Source organism: Sinocyclocheilus anshuiensis, unplaced genomic scaffold, assembly GCF_001515605.1.
Source record: "Sinocyclocheilus anshuiensis isolate Anshui unplaced genomic scaffold, SAMN03320099.WGS_v1.1 scaffold1850, whole genome shotgun sequence".
Classification (NCBI taxonomy): domain Eukaryota; kingdom Metazoa; phylum Chordata; class Actinopteri; order Cypriniformes; family Cyprinidae; genus Sinocyclocheilus; species Sinocyclocheilus anshuiensis.
Window position 1 is genome coordinate 21581 of NW_015542429.1, and position 12422 is coordinate 34002.

At 41.1% G+C, this 12422-nt stretch overlaps 1 long non-coding RNA gene across 1 annotated transcript; it reads right to left on the bottom strand.

The window, feature by feature from the left end:
- Positions 1–1873: 1873 nt before the first annotated feature.
- On the bottom strand, positions 1874–11703 carry LOC107693564 (uncharacterized). The gene is made up of 3 exons (XR_001634769.1): positions 11637–11703; positions 9617–9622; positions 1874–1903 (listed from the first exon to the last, which is right to left on the bottom strand). It is a non-coding gene; the product is annotated as an uncharacterized LOC107693564 (long non-coding RNA).
- Positions 11704–12422: the final 719 nt, after the last annotated feature.

The window sequence follows — 12422 nt, forward strand, 5'->3', positions numbered from 1 at the left end:
CAATATGGTGTCTAAAACGTAAGTCTCTTGATATTAACTTATTGTTTATTGAACTGTTGTATAAAATAAATATCACATTTGTAACCATGCTGATTTTTTAAAGAAAAAACGGCACTCTTCGTGTGATATTGATTACCTATATGAATTGATATATATACATTTTCTGCCTCCATATCTTGAATTATGTGATCATTCTTAATGCATATTAATAGACTGAATCATGCAGTGAAAGAACCACTCTAAATGCGCATGCACACTAAATCCTGTGTTGGTCTAACCAGACTTCATCACGTCGCGTATGCACGCCTCTGTAGGCAGGGGTGTAGCGTCTTGTATGCAGGGTATGCAGGTGCATATGGGCCCGGGCGTATAGTGGGCCCGCTGAGCCGAGGGGGAAACTTTAATTGAAACCGTGAAACGAGGGAATGAATAGAGCCCTTCCGACAGCTTATCAGTATATTCCTGGCCTGAGTATGACCCGAGCCTGTCTTTTTTTTCTCTCTCTCTCTTTCTTCCCCTTTACACAGCTGCTGTTGCCGCAAATAGGCTAGTCCAGTTTTGGTTTTTAATGACAAAGTGGTTATATTTCTTTTCGTTTCTTTATTAAGTTAATTTAGAAATATGTTTGAAACATTTTATGTTTAGGACATGAAGGTGCCGGCGCGATCACTTGCCTTTTTGTCTTAAGAGTGGAGACTTAACATATGCCATCATTTTTGCTCATGAAGGTGTAATAGGGTCTACAATTTAAATCGGAATTGTAAAGGGTGTACTTTTATTTGTGTGCACTCACAAACAGTATCAACAAAAACCTGTGCTTTTGTAAAATAATTAAGGAAAACAAACAGGATGCGGTTTTTGTTGTCTTGGCTTCACAATGATGAACCGAAACTCAGCGAATACTTGCCTCCTCACAGACATGATAAATATATCTAATAGAATGCTTTAAATACTTTGAAACGAAATAATTCAAATAGAAAACAAAAACTCCTTCATTATGTAGGCTAATCCGTAAAGATGTATTTCTCTCTAAAGGCGTGCGTCCTGAGGAGATGGCCAGTCAGGATCGTCAACTTCATCTTGTGACACTGACTCAGAAAATACTAGTTAATTAATAAATAATTCAAAGCTCCGTAGTATTTTATTTATTTATTTATTGTTTGTTTGTTTGTGTTTTTTGGGCTTCTGTGCCAAGATTGTGTTTGCATGCAGTACAAATAGCCTACAGCGGCATTTGAATAAAATAATATAAAAAATAAAATGAATAAAATAAAATAAAAAGTCTGTGGCATCGAACCTGTCATTCTTCACATTCAACATAAAAAACAGCAATAAAAGGTAGGCTTATTGACGTTTTTTGAAACTCTAATTGATCGATTTCATGAAACATGCGTTTGTATTAAATTGTTCTGATTTTTTCAACATGCATTCAAATATTTATTCATGTTTATTTCGTGCTGCAAATATTAAAGAGGAAAATATCATTTAAAATAATATAAAAAATAAAATGAATAAAATAAAATAAAAAGTCTGTGGCATCGAACCTGTCATTCTTCACATTCAACATAAAAAACAGCAATAAAAGGTAGGCTTATTGACGTTTTTTGAAACTCTAATTGATCGATTTCATGAAACATTTTTTCAACATGCATTTGTAACCGGTGTTATCTGCGTTGTGTGTGTTTTTTTTCTCAATGTAGTAACCAGGATCAGCTGACGGTTCGACCCTTCTTTTACACTCTGATAAAACACAAAACAGTCTTTACGGTGTGTTTTCGCCCTTCTTGTCCTTTCTCTCCCATGCAGAGACAGTGCAGAAAGGGAAGGAAAATGGTATAAAACTTTCATACAAAATTTATTTAACAAGTGACAAAACAGCATGCCTGATAAAACACAAAACAGTCTTACAGTGTATTTTCGCCCTTCTTGTCCTTTCTGTTAAATTAATGTAAAGTGCAACGCAACAATTAGCACGTGCTTCAAGTGCATCGATCGACAGAAATCTGATCAAACTTAGTGAAAAAACAGAAATAATCAAATATACACGTAAAATAATGTCACAAATATGATTTAAACAGAGTATAAAAGTGATTTTAAGCAAAGATGAAATTAGATTAATCAGAGCTCATTAAAAACCCACCTCTCCCATGCAGACAGTGCAGAAAGGGAAGAGGAGGTGCAAAGACAGGAAATTAAGATTAACGATGCTGTCAGAAATCTAAAGGGGAAGGTGCACACACACAGACAGGCATATCAGGTATACATCGTGAACATTTTTGTAATTCTACATATGAAATCAACATTACTTTCCATACCCGTTACACTCACCCCCCTAGAATTACACAAAATTCTGAGAACATGAAAAACTTCGTACACTGGTCATAAGAATTACATGGTCCACACTCTAAACAATCAGTGAATACAGTCAGCAATCAAAAGCTACCCAATAAAAGGATAAAAATGTTTTGAAATTGGCCAAATTTCATCACATTCTATAGACTCATAAGTAGTGGTCGACCATTTTCAAATATCGGCATCGGCCGATAAGTTTGTCTGTTTGGCCGATGCGTTCGAGACGGGACTTTTATTTTGACGGCGCTGAGAGCGGCAGCGCCTGAGCACACAGTGCTCACATTCTCCCTCTTGTTCACCGTCGTCGTAGTTCTGTCTAATATAGATAGAAGTCTGTCTAATAATCCGATAGGACTGTTAAACAAAGGAAATAAAATGTATACAAAAAGTATTATAACGATTGCTTTTATATTATTAGTAATAGAATGGCAAACATTATAATACTTTCTTGTTTGCCATCAGCATTCAGCAAATACGCATTTACATCATTTAAACAATTCTTTGAATGGCTAATGAAAATTTAATTTCACAAACGTTGCAAACTTAGTCGAATCCAGTTGTGAGATCTTGTGAAGTGTGCATTTGTATCCTGCATGATCGCGTGTTCTCTGCGTGACTTTCAGTCCGTGCAAATTGAATGCTTTAAACATTAAATTCGTGATTTCAAATTATGCTGCGCTTTATGCATTTGCCCACTGTCATATTCATGTCATTTTCACTGTGCTGTATGTAAAATGAGTGTTACCTTAGCTTTATTAGAAAAAATATGATTCCCAGTGCACACAAACTTCCCAGAATACTGAGTGCTCTGTTGGTTACAGTTTACTTCCTTTTTAATTATATTTTTATTAAATATTTATTTATTTGTGGAAAATACATAGTCATCTAAAGTATAAGTATGTTTATTTTACAAATTTATTTTTTAATCCATTTTCAAATGATTTCAAATTTCTTAAATATTAATTAAAATAAATACAATTATATCGGCTTTATATCGGCCATCTGCCACCCTGCTTTCCAAGATATCGGCATCGGCAGTCAAAAAACCAATATCGATCGACCACTACTCGTAAGGTGCCCATAACACCTTGTACACTTAGACCACATACTCAATTAAGGCAAGTTTCACTTGGAAAAAGAAAAAAAACAAATGAACAAAGTAAGTTCCAAAAATGTAATGTACTTAGAATCAAACTTGAAATTCAAACATGAGTAACTGTAGACCCAGAATCATAACCTAACAGAGTTTCAAGTTGAACCATAGATTCAATAAGTCTACGTACTGGTCTGATAACTCTCCCAAACCTGGTAGAATAACGATCAGCTGTATTTAAATCAGCTACAAGATTTTGCATAACAGGTACACTGTCAGAGACAGGATTTTGGGGAGAAGGTTTAGCACCAACACCTGCCACAATATTGTCATCGGCCACTGGCACAGCAAGATGTGAATTTGGCTCCTGTTGGCCAGGCAACTGAGAATGCACCCATGAAGCAGTGCGGTCATCATCACATGTAGCTACATTGGAGATGTTGGACATAGAGCCAGATAGTGAGAGGTCCTTCATTTCATGCTGCTCATCTGCAGGCTTTGTATACTCAATCTCATCAATGCAGGAGGAAGCATCACTGTGGGTCTGGGCAGTTAGACCGCCAGAGCATGTCGGATCAGACTGTGAAGGGACACTGCAGGTAGGTGGTCCCTCTACAACCCTTGTTAGCCACAAGCACCTGGTCACCAATGGCTAGAAGAAGGCTTTTAACATTTTTGTTGTACTGGATGGACTGGTGTTTTTGTTCTTGAACAGAATTCTTCTACGCCACTGACATAGCAGACTGGAGGTCACTGATGAGCGATGCAACATACTGGTGATAGTCACTAACCGATTTGTCCCGCAGCACACTCTGGAACATAAGGTCAACTGGCAACCGTGGTACTCTGCCAAACATTAAGTAAAAAGGGGCAAAACCTGTTGTTTCATGCGCTGTACAGTTGTACACAAACGTCATGGTCTGAACCAACTGCAGCCACTTCTGCTTAGGTCTAGGTGGAAGGGACCTCAGCATGTTATCTAATGTCCTGTTGAAACTTTCAGTACCACCATTCCCCATCGGGTGGTAGGGGGTGGTTCTTGACTTGTCGATGCCAGCCAGTTCGAGAAGCTCAGCGATCAGCTCACTCTCAAATGAAGCCCCCTGGTCAGAATGGATGCGTTGAGGAAATCCATAGACACAGAAGAAGCCATCCCACAGTTTCTTGGCCACTGTTTTTGCTGTTTGGTCTTGACACGGAAATGCATGTGCCAGCTTTGTGAAGTGATCTGTGATTACTAAAACATCCACAGATTTGTTGTGCAGATCCTCAGCAGACCAGAAGTCGATGCAAATGAGCTCCAATGGGGCTGTGGTTTCAATACTCTCCAAGGCGGCTCTCGCTGCAGGCTCTGGAGTTTGCTGAAGACACACCTGGGACACTTCTTCACATAATCACGCACATCACGCTCCATATCAAGCCAGAAAAACCTCCGACGGGCCAAAGACAAAGTGCGTGGCTGTCCTTGATGACCAGCCAGGTCGTGAACGCCAGAAAGTGCTTGACATTTTAAATTAATTGAAATCTCTTGTGCTTGGTGAGCGGATCTTTAATAGCTCTGTACAGGATTCCATTGAGCACTGAAAGTTTGTCCCACTGCTTCAGAATCCGCAACACATACAGGTTTTCATTGGCACGTTCACGTCTTGATGGTCTGCGCTTTCTGCCAACATAATAATACACTCTGGCAATGACAGGGTCTTTGTGCTGATGTTCTCGTAAGTCGGTCAGGGAAAGGGAATGAAACACTTCTTCGTCACCGCTAATCAAAGAGTTAAGATGTTCTATGAATGATGCTGCTCTACATTCAATAAGAACATAGTCCAGTGCAAACATTTCTGTCATGCATTTGGCAATAAGCTTTTGTTGACTATGAATTTTACCTTTGAAATTTGAGACAAGTGCAACTCTGGCGTCCCCGTTGTTTGTGAGCAGTGGTGTGATGGTGATTTAAATAAAATACAGATTTCCAAACAATCCAAACATATGGGTATCCCCTTGAACTTGGTAAAAAGATAATCTGTTTACCATCTTGACTTGAAAATACTGTTTTCATGGTCAGTTTTCATTTATTATTTGCTAATGTTAATGAAAGTTTACATTAGAGTGCACATCCTACTATGCTGAAATTAATAGGGGAGCGGCTGGAAATAGCGACCTCTCCTGGTTGGAGATAGAATTAACATCATAAACTGAAAGCAATCTTTACGTGACTTGCTTTTCAAATGTTTTAAAATTGATCATCCGAGTCTAATATGATCCAGCGGGCCGTATACGGGCCGCCAGTTGCCCATCCCTGCTGTAAATGAACAAAAATAGTAATGTACTGTAAATGAAAATACAATAAAAATACTGTAAACATTTTGACAGTAACTTACTGGCAGCTGGATGATTTTAAGAGCAATCTCTTTACAGTGTAGCAATTAGGTTGTGTATGGCAACAGAAACAGAATCATCACTCTATAAGCACTATACAGGATACATTGTCTAATATGATCCAGCGGGCCGTACTAAAAGACACTGCGGGCCATACGTATACTGCCAGTTGCCCATCCCTGGTCTACACTTTCTGTCAACATAATAACACACTCTAGCAATGACAGGGTCTTTGTGCTGATGTCCTCGTAAGTCGGTCAGGGAAAGGGAATGAAACACTTCTTTGTCACCACTGATTAAAGAGTTAAGATGTTCAGTGAATGATGTTGCTCTACATTCAGTTCCTGTTTCCCATTCATCACAGGAGGACAGAACTGAAGACACGTCATCATCAGACAATGATGTATTCAGAACGACGTCAAGTGGACCTGATCTTAAAGTTTGGGTTGGCAGGTAAGTCGGAACACTTCTTGCACACTTCCATTCCCAACACTGTGCACTTGCCTCAACAGTTCAGAATAGGGCTCTGACAGAAGGCGCTGACTCACTGGCCTGACAAACGGATCCCTACTGAGCGCGTCCGCCACCACGTTGAGTTTCCCAGGAACATATTTGATCTCAAAAGAATATGGAGCAAGTTTCGAGACCCAGCGCTGCTCACATGCATCCAATTTCGGCTTGGTCATGATGTATGTAAGCGGATTATTATCTGTCCACACGGTGAACTTATGGCCTTTAAGCCAGAGACTGAACTTGTCACACACTGCCCACTTAAGAGCCAAGAATTCTAATCTGTGTGCAGGATATTTCATTTGGCTGCGGATCAAAGCCTTGCTAGCAAACGCTATCGGTCTCGCCTTGTCTTCACCAGCAGGTATCTGAGAGAGTACAGCACCTATGCCGTCTAAAGAAGTGTCAGTACAGAGCAGGAATGGACGTTCAAAATCTGGATGAGCCAGCACCACACTGTCAACAAGGGCCCTTTTCAGTTCCTCAAAGGCCACATCACAGTCTGGGGTCCAGTCCTGAGATGTCAACTCCCGAAAAGTGCCTGCTCTCCTACGACCACCAGCACCTTTCATTGAACGTTTCAGGCCAGCCGTCAGATTGAATAAGGGTCTGGCTATACGAGAACAACTTGGAATAAAGGCTTGATAGTACAGGACCATACCGAGAAACTATATGATTTTTTTTTGTGAAGGCGTGGTTCCATCTTCCTTCATTAGATCCTCCTTTCGAAAAGCAGAGATGAACTCCCGAAAAGTGCCTGCTCTCCTACGACCACCAGCACAACTTAGAATAAAGGGTTGATAATGCAGGACCATACCGAGAAACGATCTGATTTTCTTTTGTGAAGGCGTGGTTCCATCTTCCTTCATTAGATCCTCCTTTCGAAAAGCAGAGATGACTTTCACTTTCTCTTCATCAACTGAAACACCAGTACCATATATTACATGGCCTAGAAACTTTACAGACTTCCTCAGAAAGTGACACTTTTTAGGAGCTAGCTTTAGGTTGCTGGATCTCAATCGAGAAAACACGATCTCCAAGCGCCTCAGTGCCTTCTGTTCAGATGGAGCGAAGACCAACAAGTCATCAAGGTAACAGAGAAGACTGGAAAAGTTAAGGTCACCGAAAATACTGAGCATCATGCACATGAAAGATGCGGGGCTATTGGAAAGGCCCTGAGGGAGACGATTATACTCATATAACCCCATTGGCGTTGTGAAGGCAGTGTATCGTCGGTCAGACACATGGAGTGGGATGTTGTAAAATCCTGAAGTTAAGTCCATGGTGCTGTAAAGGGCATTACATCCTAAGGCTGCAAGACAGTCAGCTTGATGTGGTAAAGGGTGGGCGTCTTTGATGGTTTTAGCATTGAGCCAGCGGAAATCGGTACAAACCCTCAGATTACCATCTTTTTTCCAGACCATCACTAAAGGCTATGCGTACTCACTGACAGACTTGCTGATTATGCCTTTCTCCTCCATTTCTGACAACACTTCTCTCAGTTTCTGGTAGTGGGCAGGAGGGATGCGGCGATAGGGAAGACGTAATTGGGCGCTCATCATAAAGATGGATCCTGTGCACAAAATCCTTTGCCTCTCCACAATCCAGTTTATCCTTGGAGAAAACATCTTGGTAAGACACAATAAGAGCTGCCAGTTTTCTCTTCCACATCTCTGAAACTTCACATCCATCAATATCAATGTCCTTCAGACCATAGTCTTTCAGCAACTGCATCAGTGGGCGAGCCAGTTTCGAGGGAATCTGTTTAGAGTTGCGGCGAAGTGTCACTGATGTTGGATTAGGGTTAAGTATCTTCATTGGCACCCATCGATCACCCCACATTGGTGTTACTACTCGTCCAACAAGAATGTTTTTAGGTGCTGAACGTGCAGTGGTTGGTTCAACAATTACAGTGCTTCCCGGGGAAACAGGGACATTTGCGGGCAATTTCTGGAAATACTCATGTCTGGGAAGTAGAGTGACTGCCTGACAGAGTTTCACAGTACCAAGTTTATCAGGCTGCTGAGGGCCAGACCATCGGGAGATGCAGCTCAGAAGCTCGAGGAATTGCTCACACTCAAGATTACTGTTACTGCAGGAAACAAGTTCCCAGTACTTGTCATGAGATTTCATCTTCTGTAGAATGCATTTGATCACGTTGCTTCCAATTATGAACTCGTCCCTTTGTCCAGGCACTACAAGAGTTGGAACGACAAACTTAAATCCATAGACTTCAATCTCCAAGTCGTATGTACACTTTGGCTGAATTGCAAGGCCACCACAGCCAACCAGAATGACATTACTTGGAATCGCTTGAGGATGTGGAAGAATACCATCAGCTTGCAGCTTGGACTCACCCTCTTCACTAAGCGTGCAGGAAATACTACCAGAATCCAGTAACCCCTTTAATGTGTAATGGCCACAAACTGTCACAGGAGCATAAAACAACTCACTTGCCCAATCAACTCTCTGAGACCCCACATATAAAACAGTTTTGTCTTCTGGCAATGTATTGCAGCTGTTCACGAAAAATTTTGCACATCTGCTGCTGTGAGGGAATTTTCATTAAAATTGCCCATGTTACCCCTCTCATCACATGGGCTATTCAGTTTAACTGAGCAGTATCTGAGGGAGTCGCAGGGCATGCTGCTTTGGGACAGTCACTCTTAAAGTGGCCAGGACTGAGACAGTAACGACATAGCCTGTGACGTCTACAATGTGAGTACGTAGTGTGTTCCTTGGATCTACAGACCCTACATGCAGAGGCTAAGTTGGTCTTGAAGTCTGAAGTTTTGCCTGCATGAGCCTGACTGGATGGAGTTAAAGAGGCAGTGCACAATGACAGGACTCTATTCATCATGCCAACCATATGTTGAAGACTGGTGTCTGGAGAGAAAGGAACAGCATTAGGATTAAGATGACTTACAGGAGACAGAGACTGGGCTGGCGTGGAAGCAGGCTGCTGAGGAGAACTGGACACAGAATTGGGGCATGTCGTAACAGTACACTTGTTGCAAGCCAACAAAGACATTGTGTGCTGCGTCCTCGATGAAACTCTCTTTAGGTCCCTCTGATGACTATCCAACCGCTCCTGGACCTCAGCGGCACTCCACTTCTCAGCTGGTTTAAACTGAAAAGACATAGCAAGACTTGGGTCTGGACAATGCGAAATAAACATCACGACAGCTTCTGCAGCGGGATCCTCAACGCTCTTATTACGTATCCGCAAGCACTCATCAGCAACATCTATTGCCTTTTTAAGACGTATCCAGTAATCCATGGGACTTTCATCTGCTCTTGGGACAGTATTATAGAAATCCGCCATAGGCATATTTGAGTAAGCCAACTCATTGAAGTTGCGTTTCAGTATATCAAACACCGCACATGGAAGTTCATTGGCATTCAGCTCAGGGTGGATTCGTAGGGACACCTAGACAACATCTCTCGCTTTTCCAGCCAGTTTACGTTTTGCATTTCATTCTGCTTAAATAACTGCACATCATATTTTCTCCCATCATATCCTCCCATTCATGGACAGTAAATTAATCACTCTTATCGCCCCTGAAGAATGGTGGAGGTGCTGAATCTTGCTGAACTATCACCTTCAGACTAGATGCATCAATACCCTCACTGGAGTGCTGAGACTGGCAAGGAGGATTAGCCTGTACTGGGCTGGGCTGGTGCACAGTATTAAGGCTGGCTGAAATACTCTCCCCTATTTTCTGAGCCAAATCTGAAATTATGCTCCCTAATGCCTCGGGAGAAATTACACGTTCAGTATCTGGGCGTGTGATTGGGGTGGAGCTAGCTGTTGGGCCTACAGAAGCACCGATTGCTGAATCAACTGTGTGCATATAGTCACGACCCACATTAGTTAATGCTCTCCCTCTCCCATAACAACGAGATGTAATGTCAGACACTCTCCCAATGTGATCAATTTCAGGCCCACCGCCCCTGCCCATTGGAAAAGTTACATTAGATTGTTTCGTAGGGCTGAAATCGTCATTACCAGTATACACAAACATCTCTCAAAAGCAAAGCGAAAACACATAAAACATGAAAAATTACTACAAATATGCCTCAAACAGCAAAACCTTAACTGATTCACAAATTTTCATATATTTTTCATATAAGATCCTGGAGATTTTAAATCAAACCAACTCAGTTAATTATTAGGATGAATACAGTTCAAAGAGCAAAAAATTCTCGTCACTCTTCTTGATGGAAGTAAAATATTTATAATATATAAAAATACATAAAATATATAAGTCAATTAGTCACCGTTTCACATTTAAAGGGGTCATATGATGTTGCTAAAAAGAACATTATTTTGTGTATTTGGTGTAGCTTGCAGCAACCACATGTGACGACCCCGGTCCGAAGCCGATCCGGTGATCCACAGCGCGAAGTTGATGTATTTCCTCATCGACCAGCACAGATCAGCCCTAGGCATGACAAAGCGGATATCGTCCTCATTTGGAAGGCCTAACAAAGTAGTTTCACATTCACAACGAAACACACAGTGTCTTCACGACATGGCGGCAGCAACAATACTACTGCGAGAATAAAAGGTACGCCTTCTTTCTTTGCGTGAACATTTGGGCGGCGTTATGCACCAAGAGCTTGTAACACTTCAAAGAGATAGGAAAAATTTTAATCGCATCATATGACCCCTTTAAAATGCATCAACAGTCAATCATAATATACTGTTCAGATAAAGCATGCAATGCTCGAATGTCACTGAAGCGTCCCGCGGTCCTTATAACACAGTCTCTCTCGATTAACATGAATCAACGATGAATAAAAGTTTCCCAGAGAGAAAAGTCGTCGATCAGGAAGTAAACGAAACTCTTTACCGTTCCTTTAAGATGAAACAGACTGACGATGTCACACGCTGTTTGTCTCACACACGCGCCCTCCTTATCCGTGAAAACAAAGCCACTGCGAGCGATGCCGATTAGACCGGGAGGGGAGATCGGCGAAGCCGGCGAGCCGTCATGCAACCACGGGGATCTGCAAAGCGCTGATCTGAAGATCCGAAATGGTCACGGGCACCACGTGTAACCGGTGTTATCCGCGTTGTGTGTTTTTGTTTCGCAATGTAGTAACCAGATGGACATCAGCTGACGGTTCGACTCTTCTTTTACTCTCTGATAAAACACAAAACAGTCTTTACATTGTGTTTTTTACCTTCTTGTCATTTCTCTCCCATGCAGAGACAGTGCAGAAAGGGAAGGAAAATGGTATAAAACTTTCATACAAAATTTATTTAACAATGAGTGACAAAACAGCATACCTGATTTACAGTGTGTTTTCGCCCTTCTTGTCTTTTCTGTTAAATGAATGTAAAGTGCAACGCAATTAGCACGTGCTTCAAGTGCATCGATCAACAGAAAACTGATCAAACTTAGTGAAAATATAGAAATACAGAAATAATAAAATATACATGTAAAATAATGTCACAAATATAATTTAAACAGAGTATAAAAGTGATTTTAAGCAAAGATGAAAGTAGATTAATCAGAGCTCATTAAAAACCCACCTCTCCCAAGCAGTGGCGGCTCGTGGGTTTTAAAATAGAGGAGGCACACTTGGTCTGGGATCCCTGCCGATTATTATTATTATTATTATTATTATTTGCTTAACCACTTTAAAATGGCTTTTTGGTTGCTTTTAGTCAGAAAACGTAAAGAAAACAACATACATACAGCAAGATAATATAATTTCACTTACCTGGCCTATCACTTGAAGCAAACATCCATCCCTTCTTAAAAGTGTGTGTTAAAAGAGAGCTGCCTGTTGCGCCATTTAAGCCGACTGCTATATCCAGCTTAGGCTGTTTTCCTTAAATTTGTATATATACTGTTTAAATGAAAGCTTTATAAATCTGTTGGCAATCAAATATTCAATATCGCTACTCATAAGTTCTTGGTACATTATCAGCGCAGCGGCAGACGTTAAAACTAATATCGCGTAATTTACGTCTCTATGATGCTTGGTTGATATCAGAAGGGAGGCTAGCCTCCCTTACGAGGTTTCTTTTCTCAACACTCCTCAGCGCTGAAAGTGAACACTCGATGCTGATTGGCTA